The sequence below is a fragment of the Rattus rattus genome, chromosome 8, assembly GCF_011064425.1.
Source record: "Rattus rattus isolate New Zealand chromosome 8, Rrattus_CSIRO_v1, whole genome shotgun sequence".
NCBI lineage: Eukaryota > Metazoa > Chordata > Mammalia > Rodentia > Muridae > Rattus > Rattus rattus.
In genome coordinates this window covers 76,976,181-76,988,679 of record NC_046161.1, presented here as the reverse complement: position 1 = coordinate 76,988,679, position 12,499 = coordinate 76,976,181, and the positions used below count along the sequence as shown (strand labels likewise).

General features: G+C 40.2%; 1 pseudogene; it reads right to left on the bottom strand.

The window, feature by feature from the left end:
• Positions 1-10,590: 10,590 nt before the first annotated feature.
• Positions 10,591-11,053, bottom strand: LOC116908050 (annotated as a pseudogene).
• Positions 11,054-12,499: the final 1,446 nt, after the last annotated feature.

Here is a 12,499-nt window from a genome sequence, read left to right as displayed (position 1 = left end):
GTCCTGGGTCCTTTCCATTCTCTACATCAGATAACAAAGCTTCAAAAGGACAATGCTTTCCATAAGAGACCAAGGTCATACCAAATCAAATGAGCTGTGTGGTGGACTTGAGCATTAGTATTAAGCAGTGAGCTGGCCTATGGTCAATCAGCATTTAATCCCACAGGTTCTCTGGGCTTTTAAACATCAAAGCTCAGTTACATTCCCATTAGTTGTTGATACAGAATGTTCAGACTCACGGGGTTTCTGCCTGTCAATCAGGAAATTCTAAAGGAACAGTGTGCTCTGAGTGCCGAGCTCAGTACAAGAAAATCACAGACATCTGACCGGTTCAACGAATTAATTATTCTTTCCCATACAACTCTGAAAACACTGAATGCCTATTTAAGGAGGTTTGAAACTGACTAAATCATTGATATCAGCCCTGAAAATGTGTGAAATGATTAGCATGACATTTTCATAGAGTTTTGGAAGTAAGTCTAGGAGACCCCTCCTGGAAGGGCCATGATAAATTAATTGGTGGTTGGGGGAAATAGCACAGTGGATGTTGAATGCTAAGTCCATAGTGTGCACACTGAGGTATGCAAAGTTCCTTAGGCTTTTGGTACTATGAGGAACTGAGGATACCTCCCCTTTCTCATTCTTACTGAAGGTGTAAGGCTTGAAGTGAGTCTTAACTACTGGGAGACACCCCCCCCCAGGTGAGACACAAGAACAGAATTCGATGCAAACGCAAGAGGTTTATTTTCAGGCATGTTGATGTCGACCTTCAATTAGCCCCTCATGACGAGTGACTAGAAGGTGACCCCAAATGGCTATAAACAAGCAGTTTTTATACTTTTTAGGGGTACAGGTTGCATCAGCAAGGTTACAGTTTAAACTTATTGGCTAAGCATATTGACCTTTGAACCTATTGATTAGCAAGCATATGACATGCATTCAAACTATCCAACTGGGACCAGAGGGTCAGGTGACTATGTTAGTACATTCTTTGGATTTTCAAGAATGTCCCTGCTCCTCCAGAGAACTGTGGGTGGAGAATGGAACTTGGCCTAGCCTAGACCCGAGGGGGGAAGCTGGTATTTGGCCTAATCTTGACCAAGGCTTGAGGTGGGCGTAAAACTGGTGAAAGCCCCTAGGGTCCTTCACAGGAACCCCATATCCTACCTACTTTTTCCCAGGTCAAGCCTCTTAATAACTCTTACATTTCAGTAAGAACTAGGGTCCTTCAAAGGATAATCTAGTTTCCATACTAGAGAGACTCAACAGAAACATGGGAGCCATTCATCCTAAGATACCAGGAGTCCTGCTGACATCAGTCCTTCTAGAAGGTTTTTATTTGGCTTCCACTTTGCTGTACTCAAAGCTTTACTCTCTTGGGGTAATTAACTGGGGTTTTAACAAAGGAAAAGACTGTAACCAACAGGTTGTAATCACATTCAACTGTCTTATTTGAGTAACTGGTGTTGAATGATGAGGAAGGGTTATTTACAAATGTAGAAAGCAACCTAAAGAAAAGTTTGGATGCTTGAAAGAATGTTTTGTGGTTGGAAAGTAGAAAGTATTCTCCTTTTCTGATAAAATTGGGTCATAAGAAAGGAACCTTGACCTTTAGAATCTTAGAACAAATGTTTTCCAAGCAAAACCCTTCTCCATTCAAAGACCTCAATTGTGAGCACTTCTTTCTTCTCTTCACAATTCTCTTGCCAGTTCTAGGCGGTAGGTAATAAAATCTCTGAGGCAACCATAGCTATGAGTGATAATCTTGGGCACTAGTGGGGTCCTGGGCTGTAGTGGGGTCCTGAACAGTAGTGGGGTTCTGGGTAGTAGTAGTGGTTGTGGCAGCCCTGACCTACCTTTATGCATCATAAGAAGTCACAAAGGCCTGAATGGTTGTCTTCCTTCATGGTCCTTTTTTTTCACTGATGGACTCCACTGCTCGGCTCTGCTCTGCTCCTTTCCCACTGCTCACCCCTTCCTGCTGTCCTCCTCCTCCTCTGTCTCCCTTCTTCCTCTTCTCTCCTCTTGCTTTTTTCTCATCTCCCTCTTGCCCTCCATTACTTTCTTGTTTTCTGGTTTAAGTTTCTCAAGGGTAAGGAGATTAGTTTAGCTTCAAACTACAAAAATAAAATATGTTTACTAAGTTTAATTTCATCAAAACTTTGCCACTTTTATTTCCTATTATATCCAGGAACTCAGCTTATAGCATTTGTTTTTATTTGTCTATTCAAAATAAAAAATAAAAAATCCATTACCTTCCACTTTGTACCTGAATAGTGACATCATGGATCACTTTCTGTATGTATCATCACTTTTACACACCTCTATGTGAAGTGAAAGGATGAAGTGGACCAATATGCACAAGCACTTGCTGTCTTTGAGCAGGGTCTGAGATGCTCATTTTTATAAGAAGGATCACCAAAGTTAAAGCTGAGTTGGAGCATAAAAATTTAAGGTCAGTAACATTAGAAATACGTTTAATTACTGTGACCTTTATGGAATATATATATATATATATATATATATATCACATACATATACATATGGATATATATATCATATACATATATATGGATATATATATCACATACATATACATATTTACCAAAGACTAACATTGTGACAAAATTAAAACCTCAGACTATACTAGTCTCTTAGTTAATAATATTTAAATGGTTAGAAATAGATACAAATTTTATGAGATGCTAAAAGCTCTCCTAAAGAACTATGAAGTAATGATTTCAGTTAAACCCCATGTTCTCATGTGTGTAGTTTGGTCCACCGTGTTACAGTGATGTCACTAATTCTTGCTGGAAGTCACTGAGAGTAGTACTTAGCCTCCCCAAATCTTCAAAGCAAGTCGGTGACCTTACTTTCTGACTGGGGATGAAATTATTTCACTCAGGATCTCAAAGCACAGCAACACACTTTTCTTCTTGGATTTAAAGATGAAATACAGCTTTGTATAAGTGTCTGTCTGTCCCCATGATGTTCTGATCAGAATTCTCAACTTTGCTTTTGTTTTAGTGCTTGTGGCAGAATCCCACTGAGAGCTGAAGCACTTTCCTTAGCTGCAACAACTCTCAGATATCCATGGGTTAGTCACTGTCATGTGTCATCAAGTTTTCTGTCAACTTTATCAGAGAGCCGTCGCTGACTTTTATTGGTAAACCAGGACAGTTTGGGGTTTCTTTATAATTTCTTTGTTACCTGACAGAAAAGTTTGTTAATCTGTCTGTCTCTTGGGTGTATCACCTTTTGATGGAAGCCTGGTCCCACTTCCTTCATGACTCTGCCCTCTCGTGTAAAACCGTTCAGCAGAGAAAAACATCTGCCACACATTTGCTGAATGAGAAATGAAACTGCTGAGAAAGTGTCAATTGTTGTCTGTGAGGAATTCTAGGTGCTGATTGGTGAATTATACCACTGGATACATCTAGCGCTGTGGTCCAGCATGGGCCTATCTCTAGCAAAAGTGACTTGTGGACTCATGTCCTGCCTCTGGTCTTCTCACATTTGCCTCCGTTGCTCTGAATTTTTGTGCAAATCTGTGGGAGCCAGTCTCTTAAACTGCTGCTTGTCAAAGTTCTCCATGTTTTTTGTTTTTGTTTTGTTTTGTTTTAGTGTACCAATCCAGGAGCTGCAGCTGTGGATTTCCTGGATGTGTCCTCTCATTCTTGTGTTTGGCTGCTTGTAGAATCCTGCTTGGGCTGTGCTGTTTCAGGCCCTTTGAACTTTCTCTGTTTTCACCAACCCTCATTAAATAGTTCTCTTTATTCTCAGGGCTCACACAATTCCCCTCTGTCATCCTTGCTCAGAGTATCTACCTCATTCCTTCTGATGTGATACTCAGCCTTCAGTTTGAGCTCACCAGGTGAAATGCTCTGTAGGCTCCTGATGAGCATTTGTCTCACTGATAACAGTAACTTACACTTCTTGGCCATTTGGGCTCTGAGGCTTGAGTCTTACCTACCCGTCCATTTTTGTCCACCAGCAACCTTTAACTACCTGAACTGTCGTGGATGTTGATATTTGTATTATAGTTTGGTGTGCTCCTCATGATCAGTTTTCAGTGTTTAAACAAATAAATTGGACCATGGATATAAGGAACATCTAGCATTCTGACTGTTGGGGATCCTAGTGTCACATTGTTCCCCCCAAACCCCTAGTAAATAGTGTCCAGCTTATCTATTTTACCCATTTATTTAGTTGGATACTCCTGAATTTATTAACTTGGAATTACTGCTTGTGCGCTACCCTCTAAGCAGAACAATTGGCCCCCTTGTAAGAGCGACCCTGTCTGTCTGCAAAATATATCATGGCCTTGTGCCTATTGGCTGTTGGTTTATGGTCCTCGAGGGAGAGCTAAGGATGGTGACTGGACTCTCCCTGGCCATCCAGCTACTCTTCCCAGGCAGTTTTATCTAATTCTTCCCTAAGTGCAGGGGTCTCAGGGAAGGGCAGAGCTGGAGAAGACTAGAAGTGGCTCTGTCTACAAGGCAGTGTGGAACCTTCTTCCACGCTGAGTGAAGACTCAAGATAGGCTGCATGGGGGTCACCCATGCTCTGGTTAGTAACATTACCTATGCTCTGTAATTAAGTCCAATAAATTCCCCAGGGTGAGCTTCAGTGCAATCCTAACTGGAAACCAAATTTAGGAGAGGCTAGACCATGTACAGACCCTTCCGGGGAATATTTCAGTGACACTTCTTGTTTATTGTGGATGATGGTGGTTGCAACTGGTGCAAATGATAACTAGGAAGAATGTTAAATACTCTTTGAAAAGATTGTGGTACACAATCTTTATTTAACTAGCTTAAACATAATTTTTATATTTATTCTTCTAATTAAAAAAACAAAGGTTGAATTGTTAGGTAAAGTCAAATTCTTCCTTCTCTTTGCCCCTCCCTCCTTTCTTCTTCCCACCCCCTCCTGTCTTTCTTAGTTCCCACTTGTTTGGGGTCAAAGATACTCTAAGTTGCCTTGTGGTGGAGGCAAGCAGGCTGACCATGGAGCTAACATAATGGCTCACATCCTGTTGCTTCTCTCTCCACACTGCTAGTTGCCTGATTTGAAGCATTAATGAGCTGTGAAATATTCTTCTTCTGTTAATTTAACTCAAGGGAGATCACTGGGGATTTGTTTCAAAAGTTGAGACAGAAAGGAATGCTTAGCTTACAGATTAGCTCAGTGAAATATAATTTTTTCTTTGCAAAATGAACTAAAACAAGCAAAACAAAACTAAAAACAAAACAAAAAATGTAAATAAAGAAATATATCCAATTAAAAAAATAGAACCTGGTCCTGGAAAAAAAAACCTTCAAAATCACCATAACATGTATGATGCTAACAGTTTTTCTCCTAATTAATTTAAATCAGTGAATCTCAGTTTAGCAGCTTGTTGTTTTTCTTTTGCCTGATTTAAGACTTACTTAATTTTTCTTTCTTTCTTTCTTTCTTCCTTCCTTCCTTCCTTTCTTTCTTTCTCTCTATATTTCAGGACTGGCTTATCATTATCTAAATAAAAATAGTCCCTAAGAAAATGTTTATGTAAATTAAAAATGAAAACATTATAGGAAAGGTAAACTAATTTGCACAGATTTACATATCAATAGATAAATAGCAATCTAAAGAAAGATAATATTTTAAATTCTTTTAAAAAATTCTATTTGGGGCTAAAGAGGTGGCTCAGCAGTTAAGAATGCTTGTTGTTCTTGAAGAGGACTGAAATTTGGCTTCTCGTACCCATATCAATCAGCTCACAACTGCTTGAAACTCAGTTCTAGGGCATCAGACACCCTTTTCTGGCCTCCTCAGACACCTGCATACCTGTGCACATACCTACACACACACACACACACACACACACACACACATACACACACCCCAATACACATAAAAATCATGTCATTTATATTATTTTACTATTATTGGTAGTGGTAGTGTGCATGCATGACTGCACATGTGTGTGCCATAGCATGTGTATGGTGGACAGAGGGCAACTTTTGGGCATGGAGCTGACTCTTTCCTTCCACTATGCATTCAGTGGATCAAATTCACATCAACTTGCATAGTAAATACATTACCAAAGAGTCATTTCCATCAAAGTTAAAAAAAAAAACACCATTTCAAATTTAAAGTATTATTGCATTCTATTACATTAGAATCCCTAAATTATGCCAGATGGTTGTGCACACCTTTAATCTTAGACTCTGCAGGCAGAGGCAGGTGGATCTCTGAGTTTGAGGCCAGCTTGGTTTACAGAGTGAGTTCCAGGACAACTAGGGCACAACAGAGGAACCCTGTCTCAAAACCAAAACCAACCAACCAAACCAAACAACAAGGTAGGCATCTGCAATTTAGATTTGATTTAACTGGCTAAATTTAATTGAATGTAGTTAATAGAACACTGAATTGGCAGTTTATTGAATACATTAATAAATTAAACTATTTTTAGAGTAATCACTCCTTATTTCACTAAATACAATGTTTAGTTTAGTTTAGTTTTTCAAGACTACATGACATAAACATTCCTTGGGCATTAGTGCTTAACCCATGTTCACTTTCATACTTTTTATCAATTTACTTAGAACATTTGAAATTCAAATAACATAATGGAAAATTGCTGCCCCACTCTAGATCTAGAATCTGGTAGACAAGAGCTTCCCCCCCAGCATTCTTTTGATCACTTTATTTATAAGGGTCTTCAGCTATTTTCTTTGAAATCTTGGCAGTTAATGGAAGGCATAGCATCTTCCTGTAGAGAGTGTTTCCACGGATGTTTTCAGCAAACTCTCTTAGAGTTGCTTGTTGATGGCTCAAAATCCAATATAACAGCCATCTTTTACTCAATAAGCTCAGGATTTTAGCTCAGGTACAGCTTGACTGAGGTAAAAAGACCCATCTACTGTGGGTGGCACCATTCCCTAAGAATAGATAGTGTAAACTGAACACTGGTAAACACAAATGCATTCATTGTTCTTTTCTTCTGACTCTGGATGTAGTATGATCAACTGCTTCAAGCTCCTCGTTGTGATTTCTCCACCATGATGAAGTAGTGTGGAATTGTTGCTAAATAGACCCTTACCCCTGTTAAGTTGCTTTGGTTAGGTTATTTTATCACATCAAAAGAAAAGGAAAATTAGACAGAAGTTGCTACCAAGAAATGTGGCTGTTGCTGTGGTAAGTCTGACTGCATGGCTTTTAAGCCCTCAGAATTGTTTTATGGGAGGCATATGGAAGAGTTTGGAACTTTGAGCAGGAGTAACTGCTGAGTGCAATGGATACAGCTTAGTGAGCCATTCCTGTGGGAGCTCAGATGATAAAAGTGCTGAGAGAAACGCTCGCAGCCGAGGCCCAGCTCCTGAGGCTTGAGATGGGAAGAAAAACTCTCTGTAGAGCTGGGCTAGTTGCTACCCATATACTAGCTTCATTCCCTTTGTGTCCCAAGAACCTGAGTGAAGCTGAATTTAAAGATTATGGACTGATGTGTTATGCATAGCACATTTCAAGGATAAATGATCTTCAATCTGGAGCTGAAGAAGAGGTCTTCTAGATTCCAGAGAAACATCTTGAACTGCACTGGGAGAATAGGAAAGGTGTCTCAAGTGCAAAACTATACCTTAGAGTTTCCATCTTATAAAGATCTGAATTCATTTAAAGGGGTAAAATTTTTAAATAAAAAGGGGTTCCTTACTCCTCAAAAGCAACTGCCCAGGAAACTCTTTTTTTGCAACGTCAGCACACGGTAGAGCTGTTACAGCTATGGTCGACAGAGGGCAGGCTACATCTTGAGCTGACAGAGGAACTTGAAAACATCATCCAGGTGGTCCTTGTAAAAGATGTGGTGGATGCAATATTGAGATGGTCCTGCAGAACAGGTGAGGCCAGCCAGGCAACGTGTGACAGAGTCAGAGTTGATAAAAATAGACGTCATGGGCTGTCATGTGAAGCTATGGAGGTGAAACCTTAGTACACTCGAAATCTCAGGGCCCTGGCACATCAGTTACGGAGGGCTGCACACATGGAGTGGAGCTGGACTAAGTCTATGAGAGAGTTATATGTACTGCCAGTGGCAAGACCGGAGGGATGGGACAACCTGAGCCCATTGGGAACCTGAGAATTATGTTACAAACCCCAGACACTGGGTATGGAGCTGTAGGACTTTGTGTTTGCCTTGTTGGACTTTGTTTTTCCTATGGTTGTGTGGAGGGTAAAAGGACCAAAGGAAAAACACCCTGACTGTGACTTGACCCCAAAATCAAGACCAGAGCCAAGAAACAGAATCTCACCAATCCCTGAGCTTGCCACAGAAACCCAGTTGCTGAGTACAAAACTCAGCCATGCTGTGAGCTCGCCCCAAGCTTATGACTGGAAATCTTCATCCTGGAAAGCTCCGCCCCACCAAGACACCCTTTCTAATCCTGCCTTCTGCTCAATTCTCTGCTGCTTCTCTTCAGAGCAGAGGCAGCCACCCTCCTGCCTCCCCTCACAATAAATCTTGTAAGTGAGGTTTGTTGTGTGGTGTGACTTCGTGGTATTCTTGACTCCCAAATGCTGGGGTACCTCTCAGTGCAGAAACCTTCCCCTGCTGGAGCAGAGCTGCAATACTTCTGTAGTGGAAGCTTTTTTCCTTCAGAGCTGCAGCACTTACAGTGTGATGGGTTTATTCCGTGTTCTTTTCTTTTTTGAAACAGAAATGCTTGCTCTGTGGCATTACACGTTAGACGTATGTAGCATGTTCTTTATTTTATAGGTGCTCATAGTTAAGATAGTTTGGATGTTTACCTGTTGGAATTTTAAAAGACTATTATCAACCCGACCCAATAGAGAACACCAGGGAAGAGTGTCAGTGCGGAATTATCCAGACTAAGCTGGCCATGGCTGTGCTGTGGAGTATCATCTTGACTGCATGAACCAGAGTGTGAAGATCCACCTACTGTGCAACTCTTCCCAGGAAGGCGGTAGGAATTGTGCAAGGTGGAGAGTGTGAGCTGGACACTGAGATGTGCATTCTGTTTTTGTGGATGTGATGTGAATCTCTGTTCGTTATACTGGGGAAGGCACGGTCATTCAGAATTGTGAGCTAAACAAGCCTATTATCCCTTAAGTTGCTTTGGTCAGGGCATTTTATCACAGAAACAGAAAATCATACAAAGACATGGAATACTCCTCTCTGTGAATGTACATGTGAGCATGCGTATTCATCCATGCTTGCCCACATGGAAGCCAGAGGTTGATGGGAGGTGTTCTCTTCACTTATTCTCAACTGTGCTTTTTTGAGAGAAGGTCTCTCAACTTATTTTTTGAGGCAGGGTCTTTCACCAAACCTGAAGCTTATCCTTTGGGCAACTCTGACTGGCTGTCCAGCTTCTACTGCCCCTTGCTCCAGCCCTGTGTGTGTGTGTGTGTGTGTGTGTGTGTGTGTGTGTGTGTGATGAGTTAGGTCTGTGCAGCAAGTCCTTTGCCCGCTGAGCCATCTCTACAGCTCACAATTCTCTGTTGAAATCCACTTTATGCAGGCACCTGCTGTTTTTAGCGTTTTCTATTCATGATTTGTATTTGGTTATATTTTCAGTTATTTTATGCAATGTTGACACGAATAGTCTTAACTTTCATCTGGTTTTCTCACTTTCATTATCCTATTAATACTTTTGAATAAGCCTTATGCTGGTTTTTATTTGGTTGTATCTTTAGATACTTTTATTCTCAGTGCAGAAAGTGCTACTTATTATTATTTTTTCATAAAACTGGCTTGGCCACACGTTCTTTCTATTAATCTGTCTTGCTTCAGTTAAGAAAGCCAAGCAACTTCAGCCACATTGAGAATGCAGACTAAATTGCTTCTACTCCACTTTATATAAATGTGTAACCCCTCAGTTTTTATTTTCTCTGTTTTTTCCACCTCTCTTTTTTTCTGCAGAGGGTTTTAAAAATAAAACCCAGTTACACAAATGATGGAAAGGATGCAAGAAAAAAGAATCCTTATTCACTGTTACTAGAGTAGTGTGAACAGGAAATTAGAGAAATTAATGTGGAGATTCCCCAAAACACTAGAAACAGAATTACTGTTTGCTCCTACCATTCCAGTCTGGAGTTTGTACCCAAAGAATACAACCGTCACCAATATACCCCCACTTTTTATTGTGGCACTATTCACAGTAATCAAATTATAAAGATAGCTAAGGTGCTCATTAGAAACTGAATGGATAAAGAAAATATGCTGTTTATATATACTGTAGAATATTAGCCATAAACAAGAATGATGTTATGTCAAGTTAAGTTTTTAGATGGAACTGGAGATCATCTATTAGGCAAAATAAGTCAGACTTAGATAAATATTACATATTTTCTCTCACACGTGCAATCCATATTTTTTAAATTTAAATGCACTTTATTTTTAGACAACCCACATGACATGTTTTTTTTTTTTTCAAAAAGAAAAAGCAGTGCCTCCACTCCAAGTAAATCACGGTCAAAATAAAAGCTCAAGATGGTATCAGTCCCATTTGTCCTAAGTCCTGGTGTTGGATGGATGGTAAGCAGCAGCCAATTATAGTGACAGGTGACGGATTCCGTTTGTCTAATTTGTTAACATTTTTCCATCTCTAAGCCATCCTTAAAGAAAATCATGAACGGAGTCACACCTTCTTCACAGTAGTCCAGTAGAGCAACCATACTTACTATCTGGATTCATGTCTTCACCAATAAAAAACTGGTAGCTATTGAAATTAGCAAGGATGTGCTTAATTTGCTCTGCAGCTCCAGTCTAAAAGACTCTTTCTGGTTTCTGTTCTTCAAGTCAGCCTTTGAGTGGTTTTATGTAGTCTTTGATATACGTTTTGTAAGCCTCTTTTGTGAAGCTGGTTTCTTGTAAGTGATGGTTCATGACAATGCCAACACTGGTGACTACCGTGCTTTCAGTACCTTTGCCCTCCGTACCTTCAGTGCGAGCATTTCCACCAATGAGAGAATCATCAATGGCACCCTCTGGTCTACTGACCATCTTGCCCTCCACCTCCAGGCACAGCCAGTCCATGATCTCCCGGATCTTGTAGATGTTGGAGAACAACTCGTCATGGCTGATGAAGTCCCGGTAGATGATTGTAGTGATGGCTGGGGACAGCGGCACTAGCCAGACAGCACAGAAAGAGCATGGTGTAGCCGGAGTGGTTCTTGGGGAGAGGAGGGAGCAGGCATTAAAGCATGCAATCCATATTCGTGATGGTTATACTTGGTTGCCAACTTTACTACATCTGGAACTAGCTAAAATGAATGAATGAATGAATGAATGAATGAATGGCATGGCTGTGAGAGATCTGTATTTCATTTGAAGTAGGAAGATCTACTTCTAATCCAGATTTTGAGGGGGGAGGGAAGATATAATCTGGGTCACACCTCCTGTTGGAAGCCTGTATAGGAACATGGAAGAAAGAAGCATTTGCTCTTTGCTGGCTTGTTCTCACCTTACTAGTAAGTTATTTCCTTCACTGTCTTAAGAACCCATTTCTTCAGGATTCCAGCATCTACTAAGACCAGCTGAGACATCCAGCCTCAAGGAATGGATAGCAAATAGATTCTTGGACTTTCTGTTCACAACAAGACATTGTTGGATTAGCTGGACTGCAGCCCACAGGTCATTCAACACCCCCCCCCCGCCCACTGTAGGTTTTGCCGTTCTAGAGAACCCTGACTAATACAATATTATAGAAAGCTATGAAAAGAAAACGGGAAAATGATCCAAGTGCATTACGTATGTGCATGGTTATATAGCAATCAACACTAGTATCAACAGTTACAGCCATAGTCACACCAACAAGATGGTTAATTTCATTCCTCTGATGGCCACAAAATTTGAATGATGACTCACTTTTTGAATTTGTGTAAGGTTTATGCACACAGAATCCCTTTCTGCAAAGCGTCCTGCACTTCAGTTTGCCTTGAATAATCTTTGATAACTTTTTTGGAGATAGACTTTACCTGCTGTTTCCCAGAGATGGAGTTTACAATTCTCTTTCTTGTTCTCCTTTGGAATGCTTTCCTTTGGTAAACATGTCTGTTTTTATACTGATGCATAAAGTTGTTTTCTCTTCTCTACCGTGCTTTGTCTCTGCTGGAGAGAACACTAAAGACTTGTTGGGATTTACGAATCATGAAGACAATGAAAGTTTGTACAACGCGGAGTGCTCAGTATTAATTTAAACTCATTTTGATATGCACCAATTAAGAAAGGATAAACATTGTTTTAGTTTACTTTAACAGAATCATTCAAGTAACAGTTCTCAAACAAAGGAACAGCTTCAGAATCTGAAATTTAAAACTCATTTAGTAAGTTTTGGTGGAAATATTTTAAGAAGAAAGGGAATCTGTGTGTCTTTGTATCCAATGGAGACAGTATCATCCATTCTTGTAAATAAAAAATACCAAAGCCCAAGAGTTGGGAGAAATTTCTATCTACATGGAGATGTGGATTGTCTATGGGTGGGGCTATTCTACCTAA